The sequence below is a fragment of the Balaenoptera physalus genome (assembly GCF_965194825.1).
Source record: "Balaenoptera physalus genome assembly, chromosome: 14".
Lineage (NCBI taxonomy): Eukaryota > Metazoa > Chordata > Mammalia > Artiodactyla > Balaenopteridae > Balaenoptera > Balaenoptera physalus.
The window spans coordinates 5900838-5919720 of record NC_138893.1 but is presented as its reverse complement, the minus strand read 5'-3'; the positions used below and the strand labels follow the sequence as shown (position 1 = coordinate 5919720).

Below are 18883 nucleotides of genomic sequence, written 5' to 3'. Positions count from 1 at the left end.
GTAGCCTCATTCCGAACACTGTAGGGACTTCCCTGGCTGTCCAGTGGTTAGAACGTTGAGCTTCCACTGCAAGGGGCGCGGATTTAATCCCTGGTTGGGGAATTAATATCCAACACGCCGTGCCATGCGACTAAAAAAAAAAAAGAACTTTGTAGAGTCTCCTACCTCTTTAGGGAACTGGGATTCACATGAACGATTCTTGGCTGAGATCATGAGAAACCAGAACCTGTATGTAGAGAGTTTTTCAATGTGGGGTGCATTGCTGTGGCTGGGTGACAGCTGGGGAGAATAAGCTTCACACCCAGAGTTAAAGAGGCACGTGTGTGAACACTTGAAAGAAATCCCGGTTAATCTGTGCAACTCAGGCTTTTATTGCTGTGTCAAATGGCAAGATATTTTTGCAGATGTTTCTGGTATGTGCTAAATCACAGGGCCTGGCCAACGGAGATCTCTCAGGGGAGCTGTGACAGGGAGGCCGTCTCGCCGTGGCAGCTTCAGGGACCTCAGTGTCACAGGGACCTGGGCTAGGCAGTGTGGAGGGAGCCATGACCAGAGACCACGCCAATCACTGTGACTTCAGGACTTGGGTACCACATCAGGAGAGACCGTAATCCTGCATCCTCTCAGAGGACACTAAGCAATTGAAGTTCAAAATTGGTGTGGGCAGGCAAGGTAAGGAAAGTACATTCTAAAACTAAGGGGGAAAAAATCATTTTTTGAGAAAGAAACCATTTTGATATTTCATACACAGACCGTATTTACCACGCAGACTGTCAGTTTCTTGAATAAAAGTTCAAAGTTCATTTTTTGTGTCCCTATTTATTGATGTCAGTTTTGTCAACGGTACTCTTTTTAGCTGCACTTGTTTCTCACCTGTAGTCCAGTCGTTTTCTGCACTTGTCATTTCCCCACAGAGGAAAGTCATCCCTGTGGGTTGGGAAGGGTCTAGCCCGGAAGAAGGAAGAACGTAAGGCTGCCTTTTGCTACCTGAGGCAAGGGACTTTGTTCGGAGGACTGCAGGGAGCCCACGCATGCCTGTGTCACAGCCTCTGTCCTCGGAGTTTCCTCTCAACAAGAGCATGTGCCTTGCTCCATATTTTCTACCTTTTTTCTGGGAGTTTTAAAGAGCTTGAAAATCTTCCTTGAGGCTCTGTGGCCACAGGGCTTGAGAGGCCATAGCTCTTGGATTGCTCAAAACTCCAGGGTAAAGGAGTTGAGAGACTTCATGAATATATAGAAAGAAAGGTAAGATAATAGGAAACAATTTTTAAGGACCGGAAGGACACAGAAGCGGGAAGGATTCTGGTGCCTCACAGGATAGTCATTGAAAGAAGTTAAAAGAAGTGTTGTGGTAGAAAATTCTTTTGTTCTGTTTGGCTGCACCGCTGCAGCTTGTGGGATGTTGGTTCCCCAACCAGGGATCGAACCTGTGCCCCCTGCAGTGGAAGCTTGGAGTCCTAAGGACTGGACTGCCGGGGAAGTCCCCAAAAGTTGTATTTTTTAAGAGAGGTAAATTACCTATAATCTTTAGCTTTGCAGAAATAAGTAAGACCACCTAAAGGAGAAGGAGCAGGGGCTATTTATTTTGAACTTAGTATAGCAAGGGAAGAGGCCACCATCACTTGCTTTTTTGGCAGAGACTCAAAGGCAGGCAGAGGAGTGGGAAAGCTTTACAGGAAAAAAAAATAGTGAGGAGGCTTCCGGTGTACTGTGATTGGAGGCTGTTTACATGGGGAGACTGGAGGCAGCTAACTAGGAACAGCGTCTTGTGATCACTTGGAGAATATATTTGGTTTTCTCTAGTTGGTTTCAAGTTGGAAATTGGGGCCAAAAAAATGGGGAATCTGGCAGTCATTGACTAAACCCTGACCGTTCTGGGCTAGTTACTGCAGAGGGTGTGGGTCAGAGTTCGTGGGTCAGAGATCTTCGGTTATATGTGGTCTGGCCATTGTCTGTTCGCATATTCAGTCTCTCAGTTCCCCCCTTTTGGTAATTTTCTTGCTTGAAAGTTGATGAATTCAGGTAAGTTTAGAAGTCCAGATCTTCACCACTTAGAGACTGACTGTTCAGTCATCTCCGTGGTTAACTGTACTGTGAGGTATTCTTGACCTTTCTGTTGTTGTATCATCATGGTGATCATCTGACGAGAAAGTGTCTGTGCAGAAGCATTTGAGACCTAGATAGAATGCAGTGAATCAGCATCATGACCACTAGGACAAAAACAAGAACAGTTAATAACCCCTGTAAGATGCTTTGAACCAAGAACCCCAATCCAAGCCAAGAACAAATCCCATATAGACCATGAGGATCAAATTTAGAGAGCCCAAGTAGCTTTGCCTTAAGGCATTGTATAGTCTGTCCCAGCTTCCCTGTTTCATTGATCCAAGTGTGGTATCAGGAATGGCACAGATCATGGGTGACTTTGTTTTGGAGCTCGGAATTTTCAGCCTTGGTAATTTACAGACTTAGACAGACAAGACATGTACAGACTTGTACAGACAAGTCTTGGAATATTATTCCTAACGTGCATGAGATGTTAGTCTGAAGCAAACAGGACCAGGCATCCTGACCACAGAAGATGTAATATCTGGTAGGGATACGTGGAGATCTAGGAAAGAAGTTGTTCGTGACAGAAGGCTGGAACCAGGGCTTACATGAGTTGTGTTACATGTTTAGATCTCTGTTGGTCTCTTACAGGTGGCAAGTATTTGACTCATCACCCTATGAAAGTTATTGAATTCGAATTTAGAATTACCTAAGGTCTGGTCAGTAGATTGTAATAATTGGTTCTTTTTCTGGGAAAGCAGCAAAGTCACAGGTTAACTTGTTTAAGGTTGTTTTCCATGTTGTTGCAAATGGAGCTGCCAACAGCTGTAATTCCTTATTGCCTCCCTTGATGAGATGATAACTTCCTTGTGGTTTTCATCATGGGGTTCTGGGGATGGATAGTAGATTCAGCAGTCAGTTTAAGATCTAGGGCAGTGGCTACTGCTTGGGATAATCTAACAATGGCATTTAGAATTAGTATGTTCTGACCTAACCATTGTAATAAAGAGAAAAAACAAGAGAGGAAAAGGTCCATTATTGGTGAATGACAACCAGGATCTATAGAAAATGACAAGAAGAATAAGCAAGCAAATAAAAACAAACAAAACAAGAATTAGGGTCTTGATCCAACATCTTGGGCAGAAGTTGTCCACTGTCCTAGGTCATCTGTTGTTCTAAAGGTCTTGAGTCAGCTGTTGCTTCTGAAGATCAGCTGCTTTTAGAGGGTCTCAGAATCCTCAGTTTGAGGTCCCCTATTGGAATAGCCCTCCAATTGTGTGGAATTCCAGATTGCTTCCTAGTTGTGAAAGGTGAACCCAAGGATTGACGCCCTAAAGTTTCACTGCTGTAACATATTCCCTCCCCAGGTGAAGGCAAAAAGGTATTGACTGTCATTATTCAGCCTTAAAAAGGAATGAAATTCTGACATGTGCTACGACATGGATGAAGCTTGAAAACATTATGCTAAGTGAAATAAGACAGACACAAAGAGACAAGATTCGCTCTGGAATCTCACAAATAGTCCCAAATACAAATAGTCCCAAATACTCTGGTGTATATTTAATATTGCAAAGTAAGTCTCTCCCTATTAAATTTGCAGAGGTGGTATCACAGAGCAGCAAGGAATGTTTGCAATCAAGGGCTCAAGGCTTACAGTTAAGGGCCGGGGGATAGAGAACATCTGTGCATTATCTGAAACACTACCACCTATGACGTATGTTTGTTTACTGCCAGGTAAAGTTTGAGCAAAGGTGGCAAGGTTTAATGTAGAAAGATTAGCACCAGTAGCTGCCTGAAACTGATGAGGTTACCATCTATAGTGGCACTGTGTTCCCCACAAGATACGTCCTCACCTCCAGAACCTGTAAATTTGACCTTATTTGAAAATAGGGCCTTTGTAGATGCAAATTGAGATGTGGGCATACTGGATTAGAGTGGGCCCTAATTCAATGATTGGAGGGGAATTGGGACACAGAGAAGACACGGGGAGAATACCATGTGAAGATGGAGGCAGAGATTAGAGTGATGCAGCTACAAGCCAAGGGTTTCTGGCAACCACGAGAAGCTAGAAGAGGCAAGGAAGGATCCTCTCCTGGAGACTTTGGAGGGAGCATGGCCCTGCCGACACCTTGATTTTGGACTTCTAGCTTCCAGAATTGTGAGAGAATACATTTCTGTAGTTTTATTCCACCCAGTTTGTGGTAATTTGTTACAACAGCCCTGGGAAACCAACACACTTTCTATATTTATAGTTAATTCACCTGAGTGTTTAAGGGTATGGCAGGTATTGTGTGCTTTTCCTTCCTTGGAGCACGGTCGTTAACCTGAATTGAGGGATTTTTCTTGGTCTTGGTGTTTCTCTCATAAGATGGGACAATCTTCTTCCCAGTGTCTTTTCTGTTTATGATATCTGCAAGAGTCCTTGTCAATAGGTGGTTGGTTGAGGAGTAAGCTACCTGACTGATCTGCAGGGCCACAAGTTTATCTGGGGTCCTGTCTTGTTTTTGTTCTAAAGTTCTTTCGAAATACTTGCCAGGTATTGTTGTTCAGGTCAAGAGGCTATTTCCCATTTTAATTTCTGTTTTTGAACTGGGTCTCCAATTTCAGGTTTAACTACATTAGCAAAATGAATGATGAAAGGGCAACTTTTTAAACTCCCAAATGTTGCTACAATGTATTTTCTAGCCTATCCCAAAGATCTCCTATAGATTCATCTTTTCTGTTTGCATGATGGAATTATGGCTCAATCTGTTTTTATTGGAAATGTTTTAGGTAGGGATTTTAGGAGACTTCACCCTACCTTTTGAGTCTTTTTGTGGATTCTCAGGTTTATTATGGAAAGAAGGATCCTGTAGACTCCTTTCCAGGTGAGCCCACTCAGCTTTTCCATTCAGGATTTAGCACCTGAGGTTCTGAGCAACACGTGTACAAGTTGATAGAGGTCAGGTAACTTTGGATCACATACTCCCCCAAATATTCTAAATTATTCTATGAATAGTTGCTGGTCTTGTCTGGGTTTGAGAAAGTCCTTAATTATAGCTCTTAATTCAGCTTGGATCCAAAGTTTAAATTCTACGGTTGCTGGCTTCATACCTAGTTCATGAGAGGAATGGACCTTCAGAGGCAAATGGAATTGGGGGGTCTTAGGAGAGTTGTTGGGGAGAGGGAAGGGGTCTGGACAAGGGAAAGAAGAAGGAGTGAATGGAGGCTGGTAGTAGAGAGATCAGAAGGATGGGGGGAAGGAGGGAGGGTGTGTGCAGGAAGGCAACTGGGGGACAAGCAGAGGAAGGTTTTCCTAGGAAAATGAGTCTAGTTCGTTGTTGCTTAAATTTGTCAAATTTCTCATTAGCTTTGGCCAAAGAATCGTTTAGGGAAACAATTTTTGAATCAGGATTCTATTTGGTGACCTCTGAGTACCAATCAAAAAATGCTACCACTGGGCCTGAGAAATCTTGTTCCCCTTCTTTTCTAATGCATCTCTCAAATGAACAAACTTGTTCACATGGAATGTTCAGAGTGGCCACTGAAGGCCCAAAGCATCCTTGGTGAAGTTTCGCCATTTAGAGAGATAGACCCAAGAACTGGGATTGCAAAGAGACCACATAAAAGAAGCAGGAGTTTTCCTGGAGGAGGAGAGGATTTAGACTTAGGCAACACCATGAGAGCTGGCAACAGTGGGTAGGAATGTAATGCTTGTGCACCTCATGTCTCTCTGGACACAAAATCGAGATGGAAGAACCCCATCCAGTTTTACTGGCAACTGCAATAACATTGGTCCTAGTGGATGCCAGTCTGGTGAGAACCCCAAACTCACAGGTCAGTGAGGGTGGCTGGAGCAACAGGTTGTAGGGCCTACTATGCCTGTGTTCTACACCATGATTCTCCTTCTTATGACAAACAACACTTTTAGACAGTACAACACAGAACAGTAACACAAAAGACAGCAAAAAGGATGCAAAAGAATGAACTGATTCTATCAAAGATGCCAAACAAATATGAACCAATAACAAAAGCTGAGTACCAAACTGAGAATAAATAGCCAAGGAACTCAACACAAAGAGAGCAGAGGTAAGACCCAAAACCAAGAACTGCAAGGCACAAGTAGGCCACTGTGGGTGCCACACCTGATTGAAGGCTGTAGTCTGAGGTAACAAGCAGACTATGATGCAGACCATATCTTGGCGGGGCTACCAGGAAAACTGGAAGCAAATGAAGATTGCCCAAGTGAAACAGGCAAAGGCTATTTATTCAGAGCTTGTGGTAGCCAGGGCATCAGACCCATCACTTACTTTTGGCAGAGACTCAAAGGCAGGCTAGGGGAATGGGAAAGCTTCATAGTTTAAAACAAAAAAGCCTCAGATTAGAGATTGGTGGGAAATTTTTGGTTTTTTTTTTTTTTAAACTACATTCTTCTGATACTAATCATACCACAGTTGTGCTTTAGTATTTTTTCCAAGTGAACTACTTATTTTATAAGCCCCAGTATATTATCCATTATCTGCCATAGAATTTGAATTAAGCATTATCTTCTCTCCAAATTCAAACTATATACATTTAGTATTTGATTTGGTAGTTAATAGTAAGCTTACAATTTAAATCCATTGATGGCAGAACCTCAATTATTTTAAAAACAATTCTAACGGAGGATTCAAAGAACAGTTTTAAAGAAATGACCCTATGCCATGAGTTCATGCCAGGTCCTGTCCTGGGAGAGCTTATGCAGTTTCCTCTCTGAGTTTCCGTTTTCTCCACTGTAAACTAAGGACCATAACCTACTCCACAGGGATGTCAGGAAACTCACACTAGAACATAATCAGCCAACCAGACCAAAACCTTAATTACGGCAGGCAGAAAATGTAATCAGGCATGCTGTCTGCTCGAGGAGCTGGTCAAGTGGTAGAGATTCTGAACAAGAGAGGGATTGTTGCATGTTCTTATTTTAACCAATTCAATTCATATTTGTTGAACACTTACTATGTGCAAAGTACTGGGAGATGAAAAAGACATGGTCCTTACTTTCAGGAGCTTACAGACCCATGGAGTCTATGACTAGATGAATTCTTTACTCTTGGGCCAGGTTGAGGAGGAAGGGGTGTTAGAACCATAAATGTTTTCATTTGCTCAGAAGTGACATGAGAGAGGAGTGAGATCCTGAAGTTGGGGAGAGACTGGACATTCAGCAAGCCTGGCTTAGAAGTAGGCTGTCCAGACTCTCCTACCCATGGAATTCTCCACAGGACATATCCAAGGAGACCATCCAAGTTAAAGACATCCCAACAACCATCATCCATTGAAGACAGCTGTGATTAGGAACAGATTCCCCCTGGAATGCTGCCACTCCTACAGGATGTACCACCACAGTCGCCCCAGACTTCTGCTCTAACGCACTTAACGATAACAATGAGCTCTGACTGCCTGCCACCTACCTGCCAAGCACAGTGCCAACCACTTCAAATGCAAAATTGCATTTAATCCTCACAACAATCTTAGGAAGCATGTACTATTATTGTCCCCATAACACAGCTGAGGAAACTGAGGCTTAGAGAGGCTAAGCCCACATAGCCTGCCAAGGTAACCCGCTAAGGAGAGCAGAGCCCAGATGGGAGGCAGATCCCCTCTTAGCACAGCCATGTCCTGCCCAGACACAGGCAGGGGCTGGTGCTGCCCGGTATCCCGTCACCTGCTCAGCTCAGGGCCGGACAGAATGCCTTGGGGATGTCCCTGGAATACGCATCTGAGTGTAGGGGATGTCAGGGCCACCCACTAAAGTCATACAATGTGAGACCTCGAAGCCATTTTCTAGAAAGTCTACCTCAACCCCCTCTTTCACATATACGGAAATTCAGATCCAAAGAAATGGAGTGACTGGCAGCCCAGGGCTTCCTCGCTGGGGCCTCACGCGCAGCCCAGCCCTCCTGAGGATGCTCGGACACTTCTGGCGACCTGTCAGTCCTTAGCTCAGTGCCCACGCAGGCACTCATCGCCCACTCCAGCTCCCAGGGCAAAGGCTCCCGGGCAGGAAAGCGCTGCCATCCTCCGCTGAGTCCCTCCCTCCTGCAAAGCCAGCCGTCCGGTCGGAGCTAGTACTCCCATCCCTGCAGACGCTTGCTCGGGCACGAGTGGTTTCCTGCCTCCCGCACTCTCCTAGCCTCCACAAATCGTTTTTTGGGCTACACGCGCCCGCGCGCACACACACAGACACATTTGTAACAGATACAGGGTTAATCAGTACTAGACGCCAATTACTGAGCTTTTCTATGCCAAGCACTGGGCGCGGGACGGGCGTGGGCGGGGCCGGGGCGGGCGCGCGCCGCGGCGGCGGCCTCATTTCCTCACGCGCGCCGGAAGTGGAGGTTGTCGGCGCGGCGGCGCGCCCGGAGGGTGGGCGGGGAGTTGGTGGCGGCCCCAGCGAGTCGGGCGCCGCCCAGGTGTGCCCGCGGCTGGGGAGGTGGTGGCGGGTTGGCGGCCGCCGTGCGCAGGCGGGTGAAGTCGGTGAGTACCCGGGCCACCCGGCCTCGCCTGCCCGCGGCTCCCAGGGCTCGGGCCCGGCCCGTGCGGGCTCTGGGGCGCGGGCCCCGGACTGTGGGTTCCCGTCGCGGTCGGGTCACCTCACGGACGAGCTCTCCTGGGGGCCCTGTCCCCGTGGGTTCGCCGCAAGCCCTCCAGAGTCTGCTCCGGTGTCAGGAAAAGCCGCGGTTTTTCGGAGCCGTTTGACTTGTCTTTTCAGAACTGTGCTGCCGGAGACCGCTGGTTTGCGTGTGTTTTATTTTTATCACTTTTTTTTTTTTGTTAAACCAACTCACCACCATCTCTGCTCCCCTCAGTGGGTAAACTTTGTAGTAAGCTGTTACCGCTTTATTGCGTTAAATTAGTATTCTCTGGCGGCAGCCTTTCTATGCCTGCCAGACGCTAGGCACCTTTAAAAGATGCATATTTGTGTAGGAACTAGTGGCGCCGAGGAGACCACGGGACGGGAAGCCTCTTGCATTTTTAGACTTCTTGAAAATTACACTATTCCTGAGCAACTTGCCGAGGAATAATTTGTAAACGCCATAGTGAAGCTTTTATTTATGATGTTATTGGCAGAATGAAAATTTGATTATAAATCTGAAGCTTTTATCCGTCAGACTACTTTTGAGATTTATATGCAATGTCTGGACATTTAACTATCATTGAAGGTTCTCAGGAGCTGGGCCTTGATTTTTGCTGGAGTTAATGTTGTATTAAAACAGGACTTCGAACGTGGAAGTAGGAATCCAAGTAGTAGTTTATGACTGAGGATGTTAACGTTCATTTTGTATTATTATTCTGATACCATTTGTCTAAAGTTGTCTTATTACTTAATGTAAAAATGATGTTGGATATCCAGTATTTATGGCTCAGAGAATTTTGACATAAGTAAACACAGTTTTAGTTCCCTCAGTTTGGAAATTACATTTTTTTTCTTTCTTAACTTTTTGATTGAGATATAAAATATCTGTGAAGTCATCAAGCGCATAAATCTTAGTTGTACACCTCAGTGAATTTTTATGTTTTTATTAACTTGTGCAACCACCAGCTTTCATATTATACCTGTAGAACATTTCCATCATTCCAGGAGTTTCCCCCTGCTTCTTCCAAGTCAGTTATACCCCTGCCCACCCCCCATCAGTATTCTGATTTCTGTCATCATCTATTAGTTTTGTCTATTTGGGGCTTGATATTAATGGAATCCTACAGTATACTCAGCATATTGATTATGAGATTCATCCATAATGTTTCATGTATCAGTAGTTAATTTCTTTTTTATTGCTGTGTAGTAATCCATTGCATCATTATATGGCACTCCTCTGTTGGTGGATATTTATGTTTCCAGGTTTTGTATATTATGTATTTTGAAGAATGCTATGAACATTCTTATAAATGTCTTGGTGAACATCTGAGCATTTCTGTCAGCTGTGGAATGGCTAAATCATAAGGTAGGTGGAAAATTATGTTTTAACCATCATGGAGTCTTCCTTTGTAAAAAATACAATTTGTTATTTTAACTTCTATAACATTAAAGATTGGTAAAAAGCATAACTATTATGATTTCAAGACTTAAGTGATTCATTACCATATTATTATTATTTACTCCTTGGATTGCACATCTATGACAGTCTTCTACCAGACTGTCATTATTTGTTTAACTGTCTGTTAGACAAGTCTGTTAGATAGAGCTGGTGATGTTCTGTCCCTGAAGCTTCTTGTATAACACTTAGGTAAGAACTGTGTTACTCAAGTTAGTGGTTGCTAGGGGAAATGAAACACCAAAAGGATGTGCCTAAAAATGGATTGAAGAATCATAGGATTGCAAGTCAAAAAACTTACGTTGTTGTTGTCATACGGCACAAAGTCCTAGGATAAATGTAAAATTGAATTATAAGGTTAGTTACAAATGTGAATTTACTATAGGAGTACAGGGATTTCCACCTGTACTGAGATACTGATACATTTATACTGGGAACAGACAACAAAAATCACTAAACATTTGTGGGAAATCAGTAGCATGTAAGAGATGGCCCAGACTGAACAGATACAAGGACTGGACCTGAAGCAATGTAGTTCATGTAAGAAAAAGAAAAAATCTTTAAGATAAATGTTAATATGCTTCGATTTCAGATGGTATCATGCCTACTGAACATATACAGGCTGCCCTGAAAACACGCAATCAGTTCTTGAATATTAAAACATAGAAAGTAGGGAAAAATAGCTAACGTGGAAAATGGATCCAGGAGAGGGCCAGTGTACATCTAATAGGAATTCCAGGAGGGAATAGAAATTGGAAGAGGAGAAATAACCACAGAGATAACAGATCATGAAGGTAAGAGTATCCAGGCAGAATCTTGGGCAGCCTGATTAGACTTCTAATCTGAGACATGGAATGCTGGATGACAGTGGAGCAGAGTTTTAAAAGTGCTCGCTGGACATTTTTTTTTTCCATTGGACATATTTCAAATTTAAAATCTTATCCCTAACCAAACTGTCAGTGAGGGCAAAATAAAGTCATTTTCACCCAGAACCACTAGGAATACCTCAGGATGTACTATATCAAATGAAAAATTAATCCAAGAAAAATAGATGTGGAATTCAATAAGCAGTGATCAAAGAAAACAGTAAAACTTATTTCTTTACTCCAAAGCATTGATAACTATAGCTAAGAAATTTAATGCAATACAAAGGAAGGATTCATAAACCAGAGTAGTTACAGTTTTCAAGTCTGTAATCTGGAAGAAATATTTAACGTGATTTTAAAGTTGATTGGGAAGGTGGGTAATAGGTAAAGGCATGTTGGAAGGCTTATCCTGAGTATCTACGCTATAGATACTGACAAGTTACATGTTGGAGTGAATGCTTTAAGGAAATTTGTCCCAGCAGTTCCATTTACAGGGATTTATCCTATAGATGAATTAACATGTAGAAAGTCATGTATATACATATAAGACTATGTCTACTGAGATGTTAATAGTGTCAGTAGATTTAAAAGGATACACAAGAGACTTCCCTGGTGGCGCAGTGGTTAAGAATCCGCCTGCCAATGCAGGGGATGTGGCTTCAATCCCTGGTCCGGGAAGATCCCACATGCCGTGGAGCAACTAAACCTGTGCGCCACAACTACTGAGCCTGCGCTCTAGAGCCCGGGAGCCACAACTACTGAGCCCACATGCCAAAACTACTGAAGCCCGTGTGCCTAGAGCCTGTGCTCCGCAACAAGAGAAGCCACCGCAATGAGAAGCCCGTGCACTGCAACAAAGAGTAGCCCCCACTCACCGCAACTAGAGGAAGCCTGCTGCAGCAACGAAGATCCAACACAGCCAAAAAAAATAATAATAAAATAAATAAATAAAAGGATACAGGAAAACTGGAGAGGGGAACTGGGCCTCTGGGATAGAAGGGAGAGGTGTCATTCTATGCCCTTATATCGTGTTTAACCTTTTTATCACATGTATTTATTTTGTGGAATTTTATAAATATGAAAAATTTTTAGGAGTGTAAAAATTGTAAGGGTTTAGAGCATGGATTGCCAAATCTGGCTGACCACCTGTGTTAGTATGATCTGTGACCTAAGAGTGGCTTTTATATTTTTAAGTGCTTGGGAAAAAAAGAATAATAGTTTGTAACATGAAAATTATATGAAGTTCAGATTTCAGTGTCCATTGGAACACACATGTGCCATTCATTTAAGCATTTTCTATGGCTTCTTTTGTGCTACAAGGCAGAGTTAATTGGTTGTGATATTTGCTACTTGACCCTTTACATAAAATGTTTGCTAACCGCCGATTTAGAGGCCAGAAATAGACTTCCATATATATAGGAATTTTGCTTATGATTAAAGTGGCATTTCAAATTAGAGTCAAGAGCATGGATTGTTTAATAAGTGGTAAGAATTGACTATCTATTTGAGGAAATACATTTTATAGTAGGATTATTTCTGGTAGGGAAGCCAAAATTGAGAAGTAATACAGGAAAAGCTTGATAGGTTTAACCATTAACAACAACAAAACAAAACTTTGAGTAATGGGAAATAATACCTAAAACTTATTGAACACTTAATACTTGTCATGTTTTACTTAGTTAATTGTTACAATAATACTCCAAGGTAGGTGCTATAACTGTACCCACTTAACAGGTGAGAAAACTGAAACTTATTAAGGAACTTGTCTGTGTTGATGAGTTAGAAAGTGGTCGAGCAGATATGTGAACTTAGGCTATCTGGCTCCCAAGACTATTATACAGACAAAAACTGAAAGAATTATTTGTAATTTGTTAACACCATTGTATAGATATTATCTATGTCAGCACATCTGGATCTACCTCATTCCTTTTAGATAGACATTCTATTGTATAAATGTCTGCAGTTTACTGAACCTTTCCCCTACTGATGGATAAAGTTGCTTTTATTTTTATTTAGCTGTTACATTATAACACTAGTACACATCTTATGCATGTGACTTTATATACTAGTATGAATATTTCTGTAGTTTAGAATCTTAAAAGTGGAATTGCAAATTGTTGCACTAAAGGGCATGTGCATTTAAATCAAATTTGTCCTCCAAAAAATAAGAATGTGTGTGTGTATGTGTGTGTGTGTGTGTGTGTGTGTGTGTGTGTGTGTGTAGTTTTAGTTTATCGTTCATCAAAGGAATTGTAACATCTTGGAAAGAACCTTGGCAATCCAAGCAAGTGATTTCTTTTTACAGACGAAGCCCAGAAAGGTTAAGTATTATGCTCAAGATTACATAGCTATTAAGTAGCTATGACACTTGACTCTGTTTTTACTGTGCCACAGGCTGCCTTTGGCACAATTTTCTGCTTTATTTATAAAGATATGGGTATTACTCCCATTTGTTTTGCTGAAATCCACGTACCATAAATTTAGTTTTCCCTGGAAACACTTGTCAAAACGATCCATCTGATGTTACTTGTTCTTGGCACCCAACACAGTGGCTGTCTTAGTCAGTTTGGGCAGTTATAACAAAGTACCATAGACTGAGTGGCTTATAAACAACAAATACATTTCTCAAGTCTGAGATCAGGGTGCCAGCGTAGTTGGGTTCTGGTGAGGATCCTCTTCCAGGTTGTAGACTGCCAACTTCTTGTATCTTCACAAGGCAGAAAGAGGGCTACTTAATTCTCTGGGGTCTCTCTCATAAGGACACTAATCCCATTCAGGAGGGCTCCACCCTCATGAACTGATTACCTCCCAAAGGCCCTACCTCCTAATACCGCCATATTGGAGGTTAGGATTTCAGCATACGAATTTGCTGGTGAGGGGGGGAATATTCTATTCATTGCAGTGCCTGACATACAGTAGGTACTCAAATATTTGTTGAATGCACACTGCCTTTTGGTGATCAGTATTTCTAAATATTTACAAAGTATTCATTCAATGACCTTAAAGAATCCATGTATCATTGTAATATTCATCAGTTGCTCAAGAAGTAAAAAGTTCTAATTCCCTCCCTTACATGTGTTTGTACTTCATAATGTTTTAGTTTAGTCTGCTGACAGAGGTTTTGTTTTCCTAATAATTTTTGTGACTTTTTGTTGTTTAAAAAGTGAACTCAAAATTATACATCTAGTATTTGAAAACTTTAGAAATTGTTCAGAAAATTTAGGAAGATTATACAGACTAGAACGTTGAAAATAAATAGATTCAGATTCAAATGGGTTGCTTGTATTTTGCAGAAGGCAGTAGGCTACTCTTATTGCAGAAGTTAGTTTGGCACACTGCAGTGTAAGCATCCTGGAAGTGATTATGAAATGTTTATTGGTAGTTTCATAAAATTATAGAATCAAATGAGTAGAAACTGGTTAAAGGTCATATTATTTAGGGATCATTACTGTAGAATGAACTATCTTTAATACTCTTTTGTTTTCTCAGAAGCACAAGGCAAATAGAAAAGATGTAACAAGACTTTCAGAGTAATCTGAGTACTACTTTTCTGGGGGCCGGGGCCTGGTGTATGCTTCGTTTTGTTTTTTTAAATCCAGATTTGTAGTCAACAAATCTTCATATTTGTCTTAATGAACAAAATGGAGTTTACTTACAAATGCCTCTTTGGCACTACTAAACAGCTTCATTGAGGTATAATTGACTTACAATAAACTACACATGTTTAAAGTATAAAATTTGATAATTTGAACATACTGTATATACCTGAAATCATCACCACAATCAAAATGATGGACAAATCCATCACTCCCAAAAGTTTCTTTGTGCCCTTTTATAATTTCTTCCTGGTACGACCTTCCCTACCCTCACCCCATTCCAGGCAACCAGTGACTCCTCTGCTTTCTGTCACTACAAATTACCTTACGTTTTCTAGAATTTATATAAATGGAATCATACTCTTTCATTGTACTCCTTTCTTGTTGGGCTTCTATTATTCAGATTCACCCATATTGAAACATGTATCAGTAGTTTATTCCTTTTTATTGCTGAGCTGTGTTCCATTGTATGGCTGTATTAGTTTGTTTATCCATTCATTTGTTAATGGACATTTGAGTTATTTCTAGTTTTTGGCTGTTTCATATAAAGCTGTTACGAACATTTGTGTACAAGTCTTTGTATGGACATATGCTTTCATTTCTCTTGGTTAAATATCTAGGAATGGAATGGCTCAATCAAGCGATAGGCTTATATTTAACTTGTTAAGAAACTGTGAAACCATCTCACATTACCACCAGCAGTGTATTAAAGTTCTAGTTCCTCCACATTGTCACCAACATATCAATCTTTTTAATTTTAGCCCATCTAAGATTAGCCATTGTGGTGTCTCATTTTGGTTTGAATTTGCATTTCCCTGATGGCTAACAGTGTTGAGTATTTTTTTTCATGTGCTTATTTGAAGTGTTTCTTCAAATCTTTTGCCAATTTTTGATTGTGTTTGTTTTGTTATTATTGCATTTTGATATTTTTAAAAATAGATTCTGAATACAAGTCTTTTATCATATATATGCTTTGCTCATATTTTCTCCTGGCCTGTCACTTGTTTTTCCATTCCCTTTATAGTGTTCTTCAAAGAGCACATATTTTGATGAAGTCCAGTTTATCAGTTATGCTGTTAGTGTCATATCAAAGAAATCTTTGCCTAATTCAAGTTCACAGAGATTTTCTCTTATGCTTCTAGTTTTATATTTTAAGGTTTTCATTTAGATCTATGATTCATTTTGTGATTTTTTAAAATTGAAGTACAGTTGACTTAAAGTATTAGTTTCAGGTGTATGACATAATGATTCAATATTTTTATAGGTTATACTCCATTTAAAGTTATAAAATATTAACTATGTTCCCTGTGCTGTGCATTACATCCTTGTATCTTATTTACTTTAAACCTAGTAGTTCGTACCTCTTAACCCCCTTCCCCTATTATGCCCTTCTCCCCTATAATTCATTTTAAATTATATCCTAGTGCATATGAAGCGGTATCTCATTGTAGTTTTCATTTGCATTTCCCTATTGGTTTATGATGTTGACCATATTTTCATATGCTTATAGGCTTAATCTTTAGAAAAATGTCTATTCATGCCTTTTGTTCATTGGGTTATTAATTTTTTAATATTGAGTTGTAAGAGTTCTTTATATATTCTAGATGCATCTTATATATTCTAGATGCATCTTATATATTCTATATATATATACTTGTATATTCTATTATATTTCCTAGTAGATATATGGTTTACAAATATTTTCTCCCATCCTTTTCGCTTTCTTGATGATACACTTTACAACACAAAAGTTTTTAATTTTAATGAAGTCTAATTTATATATTTGGTCTTTGGTATTTTGGTGTCATAGATCTAAGAAACCATTGCCTAATCCAAGGTTACAAAGATTTACATTTATGTTTTGTTTATAAGTGTATAGCTTTATAGTTTTAACTCTTACATTTAGATCTTTGACCCATTTTGAGTTAACTTTTGACTGTAGGGTGAGGTAGAGATTCAGTTTCGTTCTCTTGCTTGTGAGTATCCAGGTATCCTAGCACCATTTATTGAAAAGACTGTTCTTTTCCCACTGAGTTACCTTGCCACCCTTGTTGAAAATCACTTGACTTAATGTGAAGGTTTATTTCTGGATCCTAAATTCTATCCCATTGATCCATATGTCTAGTCTTAGGCTAGTTCCATGCTATCTTGATTACTGTAGCTTTGAAGTAAGTTTTGAAATGGGAAAGTTGAGTCCTCCAATTTTGTTATTCTTTCTCAGTACAGTTTTGGCTGTTCTGGGTTCCTTGAATTTCCATGAGTTTAGGATAAGCTTGTCAATTTCTGTAAAGCTGGGAATCTGAAGAGGATTGTGTTGAATCTGTAAATCAATTTTGAGAGTATTGCCATCTTAATAATATCAAGTCTTCCAGTCAGTGAGCATCGGTATCTTTCCACTTATTTAAATCTTTAATTTCTTTTAACAGTGTATTGTAGTTTTCAGAATACAAGTCTTGTACTTCTTTTTTTTTTTAGTTGAAGTATAGTGGATTGACAATGTTGTGCTAATTTCTGCTGTACAGCAAAGTGACTCAGTTATACAAACATATACATTCTTTTTTTATATTCTTTTCCATTATGGTTTGTCCCAGGAGATTGGATATAGATATAGTTCCCTGTGCTATTCAGTAGGACCTTGTTGTTTATCCATTCTACATGTAATAGTTTGCATCTACTAACCTCAAACTCCCAGTTCATCCCTCTCCCTCCCCCCTCTCCCGTGGCAACCACAAGTCTGTTCTCTATGTCTGTGAGTCTCTTTCTGTTTTGTAGATAGCTTCAGTTGTGCCATGTTTTAGATTCCACATGTAAGTGATATCATATGGTATTTGTCTCTTTCTGACTTCACTTAGTATGATAATCTCTAGTTGCATTCATGTTGCTGCAAATGACATTATTTCATTCTTTTTTATGGCTGAGTGGTAGTATTCCATTGTATATATGTACCACATCTACTTTATCCATTCATCTGTCGCTGGACATTGAGGTTGTTTCCATGTCTTGGCTATTGTGAACAGTGCTGCTATGAACATAAGGGTGCATGTATCTTTTTGAATTGTAGTTTTATCTGGGTGTATGCCCAGGAGTGCGATTGCTGGGTCATATGGTAATTCTGTTTTTAGTTTTCTGAGGAACCTCCATACTGTTTTCCACAGTGGCTGCACCAACTTACATTCCCGCCAACAGTGTAGGAGAGGTCCCTTTTCTCCACACCCTCTCCAACATTTGTTATTTGTAGACTTTTTAATGATGGCCATTCTGACTGGTGTGAGTTGGCACCTCATTGTAGTTTTGATTTGCGTTTCTCTAATAATTAGCGATGTTGAGCATCTTTTCATGTGCCTGCTGGCCATCTGTATATCTCCTTTGGAGAAATGTCTGTTAAGATCTTCTGCCCATTTTTCAATTGGGTTGTTTGTTTTTTTGTTGTTGTTGAGTTGTATAAGCTGTTTGTATATTTTGGAGATTAAGCCCTTGTCAGTCGCATCATTTGAAAATATTTTCTCCCAGTACTCGGTAGGTTGTCATTTTTTTTTTTATGGTTTCCTTTGCTGTGCAAAAGCTTGTAAGTTTAATTAGGTCCTGTTTGTTTGGTTTAGTTTTCATTTCTATTGCCTTGGGAGACTGACTTAAGAAAACATTGGTACGATTTATGTCAGAGAATGTTTTGCCCATGCTGTCTTCTAGGAGTTTTATGGTGTCATGTCTTATGTTTAAGTCTTTAAGCCATTTTGAGTTTATTTTTCTGCATAGTATGAGGGGTGTTTTAACTTCATTGGTTTACATGCAGCTGTCCAACTTTCCTAGTACCACTTGCTGAAGAGACTTTTTCCTATTTTATGTTCTTGCCACCTTTGTTGAAGATTAATTGACTGTAGGTGTGTGGGTTTATTTCTGGACTCTCTTTTCTGTTCCATTGCTCCATATGTTGCGTTTTTGTATGAATACCACACTGTTTTGATTATTGTAGCTTTGTAGTATTGTCTGAAGTCTGGGAGAGTTATGCCTCCTGCTTTTTTTTTCCCCTCAGGATTGCTTTGGCAATTCTGGGTCTTTTATGGTTCCATATAAATTTTTGAGCATGGGAAATTTTGCTATTTCTTGGAATCATCTTTAATTTCCTTTATTAATGTTTTATACTTCTCAGAGTATAAGTTTTTCAGTTCCTTGGTCAGGTTTATTCCTAGGTATTTTATTTTTTTTGGTGTGATTTTAAAAGTTTTTTTTTTTTATTTTTTTACATTCCCTTTCTGGTATTTCATTGTTAGTGTAAAGAAATGCAACCAATTTCTGAATGTTAATCTTGTATCCTGGTACTTTGCTGAAT

At 40.2% G+C, this 18883-nt stretch overlaps 1 protein-coding gene across 6 annotated transcripts in view; it reads left to right on the top strand.

Annotated features, from left to right (window-relative positions):
- The first annotated feature begins 8401 nt into the window (after positions 1 to 8401).
- CSGALNACT2 (chondroitin sulfate N-acetylgalactosaminyltransferase 2) overlaps positions 8402 to 18883 on the top strand; it is a 57919-nt gene continuing 47437 nt past the window's right edge. For 4 of the 6 annotated variants that reach the window (XR_014253556.1, XM_082425565.1, XM_082425562.1 and 1 more), the window contains exon 1: positions 8402 to 8538. The gene's annotated coding sequence lies outside the window, so the exon portion shown is untranslated. Of the gene's footprint in view, positions 8539 to 8559; positions 8803 to 18883 lie in introns of those variants that run through there. The other 2 variants (XM_082425563.1, XM_082425564.1) reach the window with 2 other exon arrangements.